Source organism: Oncorhynchus keta, chromosome 10 (genome assembly GCF_023373465.1).
Source record: "Oncorhynchus keta strain PuntledgeMale-10-30-2019 chromosome 10, Oket_V2, whole genome shotgun sequence".
Classification (NCBI taxonomy): domain Eukaryota; kingdom Metazoa; phylum Chordata; class Actinopteri; order Salmoniformes; family Salmonidae; genus Oncorhynchus; species Oncorhynchus keta.
Window position 1 is genome coordinate 13,273,771 of NC_068430.1, and position 17,942 is coordinate 13,291,712.

Sequence of the window (17,942 nt, forward strand, 5' to 3'; positions counted from 1 at the left end):
GGAGCTAAATCCTTACTGCTCCACAGCCTATTCCAAGGCTCTACTGTGTTCCTGGAGAGCTAAATCCTTACTGCTCCACAGCCTATTCCAAGGCTCTACTGTGTTCCTGGAGAGCTAAACCTTACTGCTCCACAGCCTATTCCAAGGCTCTACTGTGTTCCTGGAGAGCTAAATCCTTACTGCTCCACAGCATATTCCAAGGCTCTACTGTGTTCCTGGAGAGCTAAACCTTACTGCTCCACAGCCTATTCCAAGGCTCTACTGTGTTCCTGGAGAGCTAAATCCTTACTGCTCCACAGCATATTCCAAGGCTCTACTGTGTTCCTGGAGAGCTAAACCTTACTGCTCCACAGCCTATTCCAAGGCTCTACTGTGTTCCCGGAGAGCTAAATCCTTACTGCTCCACAGCCTATTCCAAGGCTCTACTGTGTTCCTGGAGAGCTAAATCCTTACTGCTCCACAGCCTACTCCAAGGCTCTACTGTGTTCCTGGAGAGCTAATTCCTTACTGCTTCACAGCATATTCCAAGGCTCTACTGTGTTCCTGGAGAGCTAAACCTTACTGCTCCACAGCCTATTCCAAGGCTCTACTGTGTTCCCGGAGAGCTAAATCCTTACTGCTCCACAGCCTATTCCAAGGCTCTACTGTGTTCCTGGAGAGCTAAATCCTTACTGCTCCACAGCCTATTCCAAGGCTCTACTGTGTTCCTGGAGAGCTAAATCCTTACTGCTTCACAGCATATTCCAAGGCTCTACTGTGTTCCTGGGGCTAAATCCTTACTGCTCCACAGCATATTCCAAGGCTCTACTGTGTTCCTGGAGAGCTAACATCCCGGGTCCGGTTCCTGATAGCATTGGAACATGGAGTTATGAGTGTTTTGAGGATGGATCATTCTTACAACGGCCAAAGATGGGACATGTGTTTCTCAAAACACGCAGAAAGAACATTCTGTAACACTTAATTTTAAAGTGTACCATCTGGGTTAACTTAGTTCAGCTGGTAAAAATAAGGTACAGAAATGAAGTGAAACTTCCAGAAGCTTTAAAGGCCAGGTTGAAAGGGTGAGTAATGTATTGTTTGAGTACACATTAATAACAAGTAAGTACCCCTCAAGGTACACTTCATTGTAACTAGCTACATCCTGTGTAACACCTAGTAATTACACTGTACTTAGGCAAACATGACATGCACTATGCTTTGAAACAGTGTGTTTATTCTGATGACCAAGTTAACCCCGATCGTACACTTTATTTTGGTGGCAAATGCTAGCAATAACATTGAGTGGGGATATATTTTCAATGATGCACATTCATAGGTCAGTAATGACAGCCGATTGAACAAAATCTATCGGACACCGAGCTTGACCACCAGGGGTCACAACCTTTGTGACAGTTGTTACTGAATCGGATGCATCTGAGAAGAAACAAAACAGTAAGTTGGTGAATGTAGTTCGTAACAAGCCTGGTAACACTTTTGTAATTACAGACCTGAATTACTACCGGCTACATGCTGTTATTACAGTGTAACTATTGTTTTTTACAGTTAACTACAATACTTGTTTCAGTGTAATTACACATGTAATATAATAATAAGGACCTCTTCAAATGAAGTGTTACCAAACGTTTGCTAAATGCGTTGTGTCAATCGTGATAGGATCGAAAGAAATTTGCATGGCTGTTCTTGGATCAGCTTTCACCATTCATATCTTACCGTAACATGATAATTATTCCTCAATACTGATGACGGATCAGCTTCTGGAGGTATATTATCATCTATATGTCTGAAAATAACCAGGCGGCTTATTTGAATGCTTAGCCTACCCTATAATAATGCAGAAAATCAGATTTGGCACATCATTGAACACACTACCCATCATGAAATATATTGAGGCAACAATTACAGACAGTAGCCTACAATTAGCAAAATAGAACTCGATTGAATGAACATGAAAGTGCTTTCAATATGATTGAAATTTATAGGACTATGTAGCCTACTGTGTTTACCTTTTTATGCAATCATCTCATTATTCATTTAAAGGATCATTTTATCCTCTGCTTGAAACAATTTTCATTTGAGTCATTTAGCAGATGATTTCATCCAGAGCAATTTACAGTAGTGAGTGCATACATTTTCACCCTTTTTTCCTCTCATACTGATCCCCATGGGAATGGAACCCACAACCCTAGCATTGCAAGTGCCATGCTCTATCAACTGAGCCACGGTGGACTATTGCGAAGACATTCGCTACTTTAAAAGTGTAGTAAACTACATTCTGAAATGATCGTTGGTCATAGAGAAACAGATAAACAGCTTGATTCTATGTTTAGCGGAGATCTTCTGTGTATAAATGGATGTGGATGGGCAAACAATTATCTAGTGATGCACTTAGCTGTTCTACAAGTGGTCTGAGCCCCTTGATAAATAACAAGCGTTTTCAAGTTAAACATTTTGGATATTTAAAGATGCTCCTACGAAGGTTTTTATGATGAACTTAAAATGCTTTTGGGAAACCGGGCACTCCAATCCTAATCTAGTGCACCTGGTTCTAATAATTAACTGGTTGATAAACTGAATCAGGTTAGTTGCAACTGGGGTTGGACAGAGTAACTTTACAGGAGGGTGGCTCCACAGGAACAGGGTTGGAGAGTAAACCTACACGAGGGTAGCTCTCCAGGAACAGGGTTGGATAGTAAACCTACACGAGGGTAGCTCTCCAGGAACAGGGTAGGAGAGTAAACCTACACGAGGTTAGCTCTCCAGGAACAGGGTTGGATAGTAAACCTACACGAGGGTAGCTCTCCAGGAACAGGGTAGGAGAGTAAACCTACACGAGGTTAGCTCTCCAGGAACAGGATTGGAGAGTAAACCTACGCGAGGGTAGCTCTCCAAGAACAGGGTTGGAGAGTAAACCTACACAAGGGTAGCTCTCTAGAAACAGGGTTGGATAGTAAACCTATACGAGGGTAGCTCTTCAGAAACAGGGTTGGAGAGTAAAACTACACGAGGGTAGCTCTCTAGAAACAGGGTTGGATAGTAAACCTACACGAGGGTAGCTCTCTAGAAACAGGGTTGGAGAGTAAAACTACACGAGGGTAGATCTCTAGAAACAGGGTTGGAGAAACAGGGTTGGAGAAAACTACACGAGGGTAGCTCTCTAGAAACTAGTAAAAACAGGGTAGCTCTCTAGAAACAGGGTTGGAGAGTAAAACTACACGAGGGTAGCTCTCTCAGAAACAGGGTTGGAGAGTAAAAACACGAGGGTAGCTTTCTAGAAACAGGGGTAGCTCGAGGGTAGCTAGAAACAGGGTTGGAGAGTAAACCTACACGAGGTAGTAGAAACAGGGTTGGAGAGTAAAACTCACGAGGGTAGCTCTCTAGAAACAGGGTTGGAGAGTAAAACTACACGAGGGTAGCTCTCTAGAAACAGGGTTGGAGAGTAAAAACACAGGGTAGAGGGTAGCTCTCTAGAAACAGGGTTGGATAGTAAAACTACACGAGGTAGCTCTCTAGAAACAGGGTTGGATAGTAAAACTACACGAGGGTAGCTCTCTAGAAACAGGGTTGGAGAGTAAAACTACACGAGGGTAGCTCTCTAGAAACAGGGTTTAGCTCTCAGAAACAGGGTTGGATAGTAAACCTACACGAGGGTAGCTCTCTAGAAACAGGGTTGGAGAGTAAAACTACACGAGGGTAGCTCTCTAGAAAGCTCTAGCTCTAGAAACAGGGTTGGAGAGTAAAACTACACGAGGGTAGCTCTCTAGAAACAGGGTTGGAGAGTAAAACTACAGGGTAGCTCTCTAGGGTAGCTCTCTAGAAACAGGGTTGGATAGTAAAACTACACGAGGGTAGCTCTCTAGAGAGTAGAAACTAGTAAAACTACACGAGGGTAGCTCTCTAGAAACAGGGTTGGAGAGTAAAACTACACGAGGGTAGCTCTCTAGAAACAGGGTTGGAGAGTAAAACTACACGAGGGTAGCTCTAGAAACAGGGTTGGAGTAAAAGTAAAACTAGTAAAACGAGGGTAGCTCTCTAGAAACAGGGTTGGAGAGTAAAACTACACGAGGGTAGCTCTCTAGAAACAGGGTTGGATAGTAAAACTACACGAGGGTAGCTCTCTAGAAACAGGGTTGGAGAGTAAAACTACACGAGGGTAGCTCTCTAGAAACAGGGTTGGAGAGTAAAACTACACGAGGGTAGCTCTCTAGAAACAGGGTTGGATAGTAAAACTACACGAGGGTAGCTCTCTAGAAACAGGGTTGGAGAGTAAAACTACACGAGGGTAGCTCTCTAGAAACAGGGTTGGAGAGTAAAACTACACGAGGGTAGCTCTCTAGAAACAGGGTTGGAGAGTAAAACTACACGAGGGTAGCTCTCTAGAAACAGGGTTGGATAGTAAAACTCTAGAAACAGGGTTGGAGAGAGGGTAGCTCTCTAGAAACAGGGTTGGATAGTAAAACTACACGAGGGTAGCTAGAAACAGGGTCTAGAAACAGGGTTTGGTAGCTCTCTAGAAACAGGGTTGGAGAGTAAAACTACACGAGGGTAGCTCTCTAGAAACAGGGTTGGAGGTAGCTCTCTAGAAACAGGGTTGGAGAGTAAAACTACACGAGGGTAGCTCTCTAGAAACAGGGTTGGAGAGTAAAACTACACGAGGGTAGCTCTCTAGAAACAGGGTTGGAGTAAAAGTAAAAGCTCTAGAAACAGGGTTGGGGTAGCTAGCTCTAGAAACAGGGTTGGAGAGTAAAACTACACGAGGGTAGCTCTCTAGAAACAGGGTTGGATAGTAAAACTACACGAGGGTAGCTAGAAACAGGGTTAGTAAAAACAGGGGGGTAGCTCTCTAGAAACAGGGTTGGAGAGTAAAACTACACGAGGGTAGCTCTCTAGAAACAGGGTTGGATAGTAAAACTACACGAGGGTAGCTCTCTAGAAACAGGGTTGGATAGTAAACCTATACGAGGGTAGCTCTCTAGAAACAGGGTTGGATAGTAAAACTACACGAGGGTAGCTCTTTAGAAACAGGGTTGGATAGTAAACCTACACAAGGGTAGCTCTCTAGAAACAGGGTTGGATAGTAAAACTACACGAGGGTAGCTCTCTAGAAACAGGGTTGGATAGTAAAACTACACAAGGGTAGCTCTCTAGAAACAGGGTTGGATAGTAAACTACACGAGGGTAGCTCTCTAGAAACAGGGTTGGGTAGAGGGTAGCTCTAGAAACAGGGTTGGAGAGTAAAACTACACGAGGGTAGCTCTCTAGAAACAGGGTTGGATAGTCTAGAAACAGGGTTGGAGAGTAAAACTACACGAGGGTAGCTCTCTAGAAACAGGGTTGGATAGTAAAACTACACGAGGGTAGCTCTCTAGAAACAGGGTTGGATAGTAAAACTACACGAGGGTAGATCTCTAGTAGCTCTCTAGAAACAGGGTTGGATAGTAAACCTACAGGGTAGCTCTCTAGAAACAGGGTTAGCTACACGGGGTAGCTCTCTAGAAACAGGGTTGGAGAGTAAAGTAAAACTACACGAGGTAGCTCTCTAGAAACAGGGTTGGGTAGCTCTCTAGAAACAGGGTTGGATAGTAAACTACACGAGGGTAGCTCTCTAGAAACAGGGTTGGAGAGTAAACCTACACGAGGGTAGCTCTCTAGAAACAGGGTTGGATAGTAAAACTACACGAGGGTAGCTCTCTAGAAACAGGGTTGGAGGGCCCTGGCCTATTCTTTTTAACCTATTTTAAAACATTATTCACTTTCTCAGACCAGGGTGGAAAGTCCAGGCATGGGCTGGGTAGACTAGCATTCACTAACTCTGTGTACTGAATGACTCACAGGGCTAAGTCAACCACAACATAATCTAACCTCCAGCAGGGCACGAGGAACCTCGGAAAATGTTATCCTGGTCCCTCCCCTCATTAATAACAGAGCATTCTCAACGTGATGTCATCAGGTCAGAGGAGCGCCGGGCCAACAACTTTGGGAGGTGCACTGTGCGGGCCAAGAAGTTTCCTCCCCAACAAAAGGGCTTACAAAGAAAAACTTCAAAAATGACTAATTTGAGACAGAAAGAAGTTGGAGCACTGAACAAAAAAGCCAGAGATTCATTTATTATTTGTTCAGGCTTTAATCTAGGCATGGGCAACTGGCGGACTGTGGGTCGGGATCAATTTACCCCTCCTACCCATTTTTTTAAATACAAAAATATGAATATAGTCTCGGGGATCATCATCATCACATTAACCAAGCTAGCTAGATATTTTTGCATGCAACATATTTCCACATGTTATTTTTCATTGTGACAACCTTCAAGATTTTACACATAGAAGGAGCAAGAGTGTGTAAATAAATGTCATGGGTACACAAGATATCTGCCATGGTAGTTCCTGAGTTGGGACAGACTAAACAGTCAGTGAGTGATCTGTTATCAGCTCGCACCAGCCACACAACAGATCTGGTATCAGCTAGCACCAGCCACACAACAGATCTGTTATCAGCTAGCACCAGCCACACAACAGATCTGGTATCAGCTAGCACCAGCCACACAACAGATCTGGTATCAGCTAGCACCAGCCACACAACAGATCTGTTATCAGCTAGCACCAGCCACACAACTGGCAATGGGAAGATTTCTGTCCAAAGAGAAAACAAAAGATATGTCCCAAACAGATGAACTGTGGTGATGATAGTAGAATAGAAGACTGTTGTCTCCCTGGATCTCTTGATACTCATACCCTGATCTTTAAGTACAAAATCTGTTTCCCTGTTGCTGTTTTTGTTTATTCAGTCAGCCACCATCATCCCTTCCTCATCCATAACGACTGTAACTTAATCAAATTGAATTTCTATTGTAATAAAGATAATAACTGTATTTGTGAAGGGCTTTTCAAACATTATGCTCATACGGAAAGCCCTTCCCAGGAGACGTATTTCCTGCTTACTTTGAAAGGTGCTGCAGTATAACAGGCATGAATACAAGTACTATGCATGCTTTATGTCTCCTGTTTATCTGAGCATTTCAGAGTGCTGTTAAACAAACTGTCAACTATCCTCTACGTAACCTTTACTAAGGTGTACGTGTGACTACTAATATTGTCATTACCTCTTGACCAAATGGCTGAAATGTGTGTCTGAAATAACCTCTCCAAAATGTTTGCTTAGGTCATAACTCACCATTCAATAACGTAGCGGTATTGACTGGGATATGTACAAGCTGTTTGAGCCCTGAATACCACTGTCAGTGAGAACGAATGTGTCGGCAACGGCCATAACACACAACATGTGCTGTTCTCTCTTTGCTTTGGTTAACTGCTGTTCTCTGTAGGTTGCATGAGAGCAGACAGGAAGCTGCATTCATATCCTGACCTTCATATGGCTGTGGCCTTTGTCTATCTGTGTCTGTCAGCTCTTCCTGCTGGACCAGATCAAAAGGTAGAGAGCAAAGCTGTCTGTTCGACTTAACATTTTTGCAAATCCAAGTTTGATGTTTAGTTGAAATTAGTAGGTATACCCCCTGCCTTTAATCGTCTAAAAAGAGAGACTTTAATGTTGTTCTAAATGAAACGGTTTGAGAGATGGTGAGTGGGTGAGAGGGAGAGACATAAAGGGGTACAAGAGATAGAGCACTGTATTTCCTTCCCTCAGAATGATTCTTAAATATTAATCTAGAATTGGCATTGGCTGAGATAGTGCATTAAAGCACAGCTAAAATATTGATAGGTGGCAGCTGAGCCTCTTCATCTACACCGTACAGTACTATGGAATAAAAGCTTTCATCTTCAGCCCAGTCCAGAGTAAAAACCAGGTATCCAGACACTGTTGTAGAACGCTATAGAAAGCTATATTCCCTGCTCTTTGACCACACTTTTGATTTGATTACCCTGTGGAGTACCATTCAGGCATCCAGGAAGCGACTGCTACATAAAAATACTTGACTCAACAACCTGGATAAAGATCATTAGAGCTCAATCCATTTTCCTAAATAATAGAATTGTTGACATCTCTACTCCATAATGACTCCAAAGCCTAATGGTGCAACGACACAATCATTCCAGCAGACGGCACAATGAGTCCAGAGTGAGGGGGATTGATATGGCATGGACAATGCCACGGATTGGCACAATGGCTTGGGTCTCATTGCTGTATTTGTCTGCAGATGGTGTCTAGCCAGTACAGTCTTTCTATATTGTATTCTATTTGTGCACAATTTGTCCACGCACTTTCATTAATCAGTTTATATTCAAGAACTTCATCATGAGGAGTGGCATAATTTAATGCATTAGAAAAGGCATAAACGTGTCTAAGAGGCGCTCGGAGGATCAAAGTCAGTGTTCAGCGGCTCAGCCTGCAGTTCAGTTAGTGTATTATGTCCATGTATCCTCTTATTCAATCAATAGATGAATGAGAAAGACAGTGATGCACTGCACCAGTAGATCACTGATCTTACATTAACCCTGGCATAGCTAACAGGATTGTTTTGGCATCGGCAAGTCAAGGCAAGGCAAGGAGGTACAGCTCAGCAAAGCAGGTCCATTAACAGTAGCAGTAAAACAGTAATGGTTCTGAAATGCATCAGTGAGTCCATCTGAAACTGGAACCCTGTAGCTTTATCCCTGTGGAAATGTCCTCTGTCCAACCACTGGGCTGGAAAACAAGAGCAACAAAGCAGTCTCCATGAGACAGACTAGACCTCAGACAGTACAGGAGAGTTCCCTTACCTAACATCCACATCACAGGGACACACGGCTTGTAAATATTGGGTTTTTATGTTTTTGGTACATTGTATTTGTAAATGTTGTATGATTAGTGTACATGCAGGGCTTCCTTGCAACAGAGGTATTGGTCTCAATGGGATTTCCTTGATTATTTTATTTTTTAAATATGTAAAATAAATAAACCTAGCCCTGATATGCTAATGAAGGCTGACTGCCTTCTTTATTTTTCATTTAATTAGGAAAATCAGTTAAGAAAAAAGTCTTATTTACAATGATGGCCTAGGAGCAGTGGTTTAACTGCCTTGTTCAGGGAGCAGAATGACAGATATTTACTTTGTCAGCTCAGGGATTTGATCTAGCAACCTTTCAATGACTGACCCAACGCTCTAACCTCTAGGCTACCCCGCCACCCCCCTTCTGTGAGTGATATACATCATTTAGTAGACTCTTTGATTCAAAACATACATTGTACGTCTGGGTTGCCCCCGTGGGCTACAGTCATATCATTAGTTACTGGTCTGTTTATCAGACATGCCCCCAGGGCTGCAGTCATATCATTAGTTACAGGTCGGTTTATCAGTACAGTCATATCATTAGTTACTGGTCTGTTTATCAGACATGCCCCCAGGGCTGCAGTCATATCATTAGTTACTGGTCTGTTTATCAGACATGCCCCCAGGGCTGCAGTCATATCATTAGTTACTGGTCTGTTTATCAGACATGCCCCCAGGGCTACAGTCATATCATTAGTTACTGGTCTGTTTATCAGACATGCCCCCAGGGCTGCAGTCATATCATTAGTTACTGGTCGGTTTATCAGACATGACCCCAGGGCTGCAGTCATATCATTAGTTACTGGTCTGTTTATCAGACATGCCCCCAGGGCTGCAGTCATATCATTAGTTACTGGTCGGTTTATCAGTACAGTCATATCATTAGTTACTGGTCTGTTTATCAGACATGCCCCCAGGTCATATCATTAGTTACTGGCTGCAGTCATATCATTAGTTACTGGTCTGTTTATCAGACATGCCCCCAGGGCTGCAGTCATATCATTAGTTACTGGTCGGTTTATCAGTACAGTCATATCATTAGTTACTGGTCTGTTTATCAGACATGCCCCCAGGGCTGCAGTCATATCATTAGTTACTGGTCGGTTTATCAGACATGACCCCAGGGCTGCAGTCATATCATTAGTTACTGGTCTGTTTATCAGACATGCCCCCAGGGCTGCAGTCATATCATTAGTTACTGGTCGGTTTATCAGTACAGTCATATCATTAGTTACTGGTCTGTTTATCAGACATGCCCCCAGGGCTGCAGTCATATCATTAGTTACTGGTCTGTTTATCAGACATGCCCCCAGGGCTGCAGTCATATCATTAGTTACTGGTCGGTTTATCAGTACAGTCATATCATTAGTTACTGGTCTGTTTATCAGACATGCCCCCAGGGCTGCAGTCATATCATTAGTTACTGGTCTGTTTATCAGACATGCCCCCAGGGCTGCAGTCATATCATTAGTTACTGGTCTGTTTATCAGACATGCCCCCAGGGCTGCAGTCATATCATTAGTTACTGGTCTGTTTATCAGACATGCCCCCAGGGCTGCAGTCATATCATTAGTTACCGGTCTGTTTATCAGACATGCCCCCAGGGCTGCAGTCATATCATTAGTTACTGGTCTGTTTATCAGACATGCCCCCAGGGCTGCAGTCATATCATTAGTTACTGGTCTGTTTATCAGACATGCCCCCAGGGCTGCAGTCATATCATTAGTTACTGGTCTGTTTATCAGACATGCCCCCAGGGCTGCAGTCATATCATTAGTTACTGGTCTGTTTATTGGTCATGCCCCCAGGGCTACAGTCATATCATTAGTTACTGGTCGGTTTATCAGACATGCCCCCAGGGCTACAGTCATATCATTAGTTACTGGTTGGTTAATCAGACATGCCCCCAGGGCTACAGTCATATCATTAGTTACTGGTCTGTTTATTGGTCATGTATGTGGATGTGATACTGTAGGGGTTGTCTTCTTGATGCTGTCAAATATACCTTTACTAGTGACCCCTCCAGTGATGGAGGCCTCCCATATTGTCCACAGCTTGCATGAATTATCTATTTATTTTTCAAGAGATTTTGTGTGTGTGTGTGTGTGTGTGTGTGTGTGTGTGTGTGTGTGTGTGTGTGTGTGTGTGTGTGTGTGTGTGTGTGTGTGTGTGTGTGTGTGTGTGTGTGTGTGTGTGTGTGTGTGTGTGTGTGTGTGTGTGTGTGTGTGTGTGTGTGTGTGTGAGTGTGTGTGTAGGTCCTCCTCTGTGGCTCCGGACTCGTCCTGGCCTTGGTGAGGATATATAGAATAGAGAACCCCTCCCTCTTCACTGAGCCGTGACCCATAAAGTCTTGACCCCGAGAAGTGGTCCTACTAAACTATAATCCCTGCAGGGCTTTTTGAAGGCCCTGCCAACCAGGCCCAGACCCAATCACTCTGCACATGCTTTATGTGGGTCAGGAAGGCATTGCACTAGGCTGGCCAGGAAAGCAGGGACTGACTGTGGAGAAGTGTCCAATGTATGAAGGAAAGATACATTGAAGGGAGACTGTTCCCTTCTAAGAGGACCAGTATTAGATGACTAAAGGAAAATACACCTACTGTACTATACGCGTTCCCTTACGGGTGTGTCGATGCTTAAGGGGGGGGGGTCTATTTCTTAGCATGTGCAAATATTTTTCACCTTTGCCATGGAAATGACATTGCCAGAAGAGCAAACTGAAACAATGGATCAGTTAACATGTAGGAATCCATTCTTTGTCTTAACTGGTTAGCACATGCTTTAAATTAATCTCTCTGGGCAGTTTCTGAATAGTACTGCATTTTAAACAGCCTTATATATGCATTCTTTGTGGTAATCTAACTGAGCATTGTGTTTGTTGTTCATCAGAAACAAACACCATTAACTATGAAATAACTTATTGTATTCTAATGACCTCAATCAATTTAAATTGTAATGACCTCCTGCAAGTCTTTGTGCCGCGATTATTGATAGCAGCTCAGAAACCATCAAACATGTCTGCCATAGAGGGATTCAGAGATGATTTCTATCAATAGGTACGAGCCGGAGACATCCAGCTCCCAGTCGCCCACTACACCGTTTCATGTTTGCATGCAGAACAATCTGCTTAACAGGTCAATATGAAACCACTTCATCCTCCACACACACAGCCACACACACAGCTACACACACACAGCTACACACACACGCTCACTACTGCACACTGATACACAGTGCACAGCCGAACAGTGGGTCAGAGGAGGAGGGTTGCCATGGCAGCACATCCTGATCCATGTGCCGCATGATGAGAGGCGTGTTGCTGCACCAGCCTTCCTTTCCCCTTATCTTTCCTGAACTGCTTTCACACACACACACACACACACACACACACACACACACACACACACACACACACACACACACACACACACACACACACACACACACACACACACACACACACACACACACACACACACACACACACACACACACACACACACGCACACACACACACCTAGCTGGCTATAGTCCACCAGCCCTGCACCACCATGTTCCCACACACATTACATTACCTAACCTTACACAATGGGAAAGAGTGTGTGTGTGTGTGTGTGTGTGTGTGGGGGGGGGGCATAGATAGCCTTATATTTACTCCCGTTCCACACAATAATCTAGGCTACTCATTGATGCCAGTAGGCACTGCCATAATCGATACCATGCTGTGCAGTCAAGTGCTTTACAGCTGGTTCTGTAAACAGGGCAGAATCTGAATCCAAATAAAATGCTGACAGTCATTAGTTTTCTGTCTGAAAGTCTAAATAAGCTTTCAGTAATGTTTTGAGTTAATCAACGTCTGCCAGGAAAATAGAGTAAATCCCTTGGTCGTGATAAACAGAGAGCATTCTGGGTGGGCCTCCTTTAGAAAATCTCCACGTTTTGCATGTCCTGTTTAAAGCATTAAACCATTCGCTTCATCAATCAAAGAACGAATGACCAAACAGATTATTCTCCTTTGAAACGAAGCGATTGGACATGAGAAAGTACCCATCAGGTTCCAACAGAACACTGATGGCGCCACTTGGTGGGTCCGAGTGTGTAACCATAACTGACAGAGGGATGCACCACATAAATCTATGTTTGTTGAGATGGCATTGAATAGTGGGACATTGATCACTTCTCTATCGGGTTTGGAAAATAAAAACAAACACATATTCAATAATAATGTCATTATTTATGTGTAACCCAATAAGTGGAATATGATTCACGGAGACCAAAACATGTAGAAAGTGTTTCAAATGGCTGCTAATACTACAATATGATACTGGTAACGGTTAAACCATCATAATCCTCCATTATTAACTGGTGTGAAGAGGATAACTATTCTGTCATTATAAAGACATTATGATTGTACCATACAGATTCCTACAGACTTAACAAAGAGAAGCCTAATTCAAGTGGAAATGTTTTTTGTAGAACATAGAGTACCTTCCCTGTCATGGGGAATAATAGAGCCTGTCAGCTCTATGCATCATATTTCTGTCTGAACTTTCACCCGTTCTGAACACACCCCTGTGTGTTACACCCTTCCCTTCCATCTCTCTCTGTCCTCATCGCACAGAGGAACATACGTCAGTAAAGTGTAGACCAGCTGTAGATATCAAACAGTCATCAATCAGTAAAGTGTAGACCAGCTGTAGATATCAAACAGTCATCAATCAGTAAAGTGTAGACCAGCTGTAGATATCAAACAGCCATCAGTCAGTAATGTGTAGACCAGCTGTAGATATCAAACAGTCATCAATCAGTAAAGTGTAGACCAGCTGTAGATATCAAACAGTCATCAATCAGTAAAGTGTAGACCAGCTGTAGATATCAAACAGTCATCAATCAGTAAAGTGTAGACCAGCTGTAGATATCAAACAGCCATCAGTCAGTAATGTGTAGACCAGCTGTAGATATCAAACAGCCATCAGTCAGTAATGTGTAGACCAGCTGTAGATATCAAACAGTCATCAATCAGTAAAGTGTAGACCAGCTGTAGATATCAAACAGCCATCAGTCAGTAATGTGTAGACCAGCTGTAGATATCAAACAGTCATCAATCAGTAAAGTGTAGACCAGCTGTAGATATCAAACAGTCATCAATCAGTAAAGTGTAGACCAGCTGTAGATATCACACAGTCATCAATCAGTAATGTGTAGACCAGCTGTAGATATCAAACAGTCATCAATCAGTAAAGTGTAGACCAGCTGTAGATATCACACAGTCATCAATCAGTAAAGTGTAGACCAGCTGTAGATATCACACAGTCATCAATCAGTAATGTGTAGACGAGCTGTAGATATCAAACAGTCATCAATCAGTAATGTGTAGACGAGCTGTAGATATCACACAGCCATCAATCAGTAAAGTGTAGACCAGCTGTAGATATCAAACAGTCATCAATCAGTAAAGTGTAGACCAGCTGTAGATATCAAACAGCCATCAGTCAGTAATGTGTAGACCAGCTGTAGATATCAAACAGCCATCAATCAGTAAAGTGTAGACCAGCTGTAGATATCAAACAGTCATCAATCAGTAATGTGTAGACCAGCTGTAGATATCAAACAGCCATCAGTCAGTAAAGTGTAGACCAGCTGTAGATATCAAACAGCCATCAGTCAGTAAAGTGTAGACCAGCTGTAGATATCACACAGCCATCAGTCAGTAAAGTGTAGACCAGCTGTAGATATCACACAGTCATCAATCAGTAATGTGTAGACCAGCTGTAGATATCAAACAGTCATCAATCAGTAAAGTGTAGACCAGCTGTAGATATCACACAGCCATCAGTCAGTAAAGTGTAGACCAGCTGTAGATATCAAACAGCCATCAGTCAGTAATGTGTAGACCAGCTGTAGATATCAAACAGCCATCAGTCAGTAAAGTGTAGACCAGCTGTAGATATCACACAGCCATCAGTCAGTAAAGTGTAGACCAGCTGTAGATATCACACAGCCATCAGTCAGTAAAGTGTAGACCAGCTGTAGATATCAAACAGCCATCAGTCAGTAAAGTGTCGACGAGCTGTAGATATCACACAGCCATCAGTCAGTACATTAAGGGTACAGTAGTTAGTGTAGCAGTAATCAATAGACGTTAGGCCACCAGCAATGTGCTGTAGGTTCAGTGCGCTCCCTAGAACCCAAATCCCACAGAGACCGGACCACAGTGTGGTGAAGTTCATAGCACCAAAAATTGTCTGCCCTTGGTTGCAACACTCACTACCAAGTTCCAAACTGCCTCTGGAAGCAACTTTAGCACAAAAACTGTTCATCAATAAAAGGTTAACATCCTTACAGCCAACCAGGAATCAGAATACAGAACCACCAGAAAAAAAGAACCATTTTAGCTCAACATTCCCATGTTACCCATGCAAGTCAAACTTCCCTTTGGATATGATTGACATTATTACTATAGCTTCGATTCAGAAAAAGAAGACTATTCTGGGGATGATGGTGGAAGAGCTGGAGAAATGTTCCCTTTCCCCACCATCACATTGGAGCTGGTTGCTATGGTGACGCAAGAGAGGCTTGCAGAAATGATCTATTTTCAAGAGATGGGTAGAGGCTAATGGTTTTCAAAGAGCTCAACTGTGTGTGTGTTTGATTGTGTGTGTGTGTGTGTGTGTGTTTAGAGTGCTGTCAGCATTGTGGATTATTTTTGCATTTGAGTGTACAGTACCACTCAGATTAAATGAATTAATGGTTGCCAACAAGGACAGTAGTGTTACCAAAAAATGCTAATGTGTTCAGAGGTATGCTGAGCAGTGTATTATAGAGGAAAACTAAAGCATGAGTTATCTCTTCCATGTTTCAGACCTGGATTAGCTTCTCTCCTGGTAGATTAGCCTCTCCTCTCAATTAAATTCTGACAGATAAAGAGTGTGTGCTAGTGTGTGTGCGTGTGTGTGCGTGTGCGCGCGCGTGTGTGTGTGTGTTTGTGTGTCTCTCTCTCTCTCTCTCTGTTGGTAGAGCATGGAGCTTGCAATGCTAGGGTTGTGGGTTTAGTTCCCATGGGGGACCAGTATGAAAAAACTTTGGAAATGTATACACTCACTATTGTAAATTGCACTGGAGAAGACTGTCTGCTAAATGACTAAAATGCCCTTAGTCCTGGGTATGGACTGACCTTGGAATAGGTGGCACAACACAGGAGGTATAGGGACTCTCATCATTGTCACCTTGAAATACTCACCTAGTGATTATTATTTCATTTTTGTTTAACCTTTATTTAGTGATTGAGGACATGGGTGGCCCAATGCTGAGCACTCACTATCAAGTATTTCTAAAATCAGACACACTATCTCAATCTCACGCTCTATTTTACTTCAATCTGCCCAAGAAGCTGCAGATTAAATCCCAGTGCATGTGGAGCAGAGATAAAGCTGTAGAGAACTGGCCTGGATTCCCTCAGCCTTTCCTTTCCCTGCCTACTGACTGTCAACTTGGGAGAGGGAATTAAAGAGAGGATGTGACACAAAGGAAATGAGGAGAGAGAGAGAGATGGATGGGGGAGAGTGAGAGGGAGAGAGAGAGATGGATGAGGGGAGAATGAAAGGGAGAGAGATGGATGGGAGGTAAGAGGGGGAATTCTAAGAGGGCGAGAGAGAGAGAATGAGAGAGTTTTGAGTTTGAAAGAGAGTGAGAGAGAGATATTAAAGGAGAGAATGCTGCAGTTGGCAGACAGAACACCTGACAGACAGAACACCTGACAGCCTGACACAGCCTGACACACCTTGACGACACATCTTCACACACCTTGACATCGTGACACACCCTGACCTAGGATCTGACTGATGCCGTACCATGGCATTGATCGTTAGGCTACTGTTACTAATGGGCAGTTAGTATTAGTAAGTTAGTAGGTTATGACTTTGTTAAAAATGTAGGTGAGTACTTTAAACCAATGTCATACTCTATGTCAGTACTTTTTGCTTCTGTTTTTTTTTTGGTAGCACCAAGGGACTTGCTAAAACACATTTAGTGTAGGGGCAGGCAGTGATTGGCTCTGTGTGTGTGTTTGTGTAAGTCACACCGTCCTCGGTTTCTGCAGTGGGATGTGGGTGTGAATGAATGAATGCCCACAGCTGTCTGTGACATGGCCAGCTCTGCAAGAGGCATGTAATGAATGTCATTACTGCACAACTCAGACGTGATCTGCACTCATTTAGAACCATTTAGAGTTCCAGCTCTGGTTTCCTGCCAATCGGCCATCTTGGTTTACTATCGCTATAAAATGGAAGATTCCGTTCAAAAACGGGTCAGGCAAAATGTCTGGTTTCAGCACATCATTTCCCTAGTTCTTGGAGTGGCTAAGAACAGAGATTAAATAGTGAAGCTGAAACTTTGGAATTACTCTGGATTCTAGACTATTTTTTAAACCTTGTGTTTGCACATGTGTTTATTCACTAGTTGCCATATCCACCCAAAAACAAACAACCACAACATATTTCATAGAACAATGAGTTTCAGCCAGAGGGGGATCCACATTACTAATACCAGATAACTCATCTGAGAATAATAGCTGATGATTCACATGCAAGTCAATACTCATCACAGCTACCCTCAAGGAATACTGCAGGACTTTATTGCCAGGGTACTCTCTACTCAGCAGAAAGGTTTTAACAAAACCCAGATACGTCTCAGCAGAATCAGCCTGAGATGGTTGCTGCATGAAGCATGAAGCCCTGACAGACCCATGAAGCCCTGACAGACCCATGAAGCCCTGACAGACCCATGAAGCCCTGACAGACCCATGAAGCCCTGACAGACCCATGAAGCCCTAACAGACCCATGAAGCCCTGACAGACCCATGAAGCCCTAACAGACCCATGAAGCCCTAACAGACCCATGAAGCCCTGACAGACCCATGAAGCCCTAACAGACCCATGAAGCCCTGACAGACCCATGAAGCCCTGACAGACCCATGAAGCCCTGACAGACCCATGAAGCCCTAACAGACCCATCCAGGAACAAAAGTTCCACTAGATAGACTGCTGAGGACAGCACTATGAGAGGGCTACTCCAAGCACAAGTGCCAACGCAAAGCCATTTTTTACCCACAAAAAAGTGTCTCATCCAAATGTATGCTTGATTGATGATTGCTTCATGACATGCTGTATGTTTTAGGATCGTT

The 17,942-nt window shown here is 43.3% G+C and overlaps 1 protein-coding gene across 1 annotated transcript in view; it reads right to left on the reverse strand.

The window, feature by feature from the left end:
- LOC118389616 (neuron navigator 1-like) overlaps positions 1–17,942 on the reverse strand; it is a 145,046-nt gene that overhangs the window by 98,506 nt on the left and 28,598 nt on the right. The window lies entirely within an intron of this gene.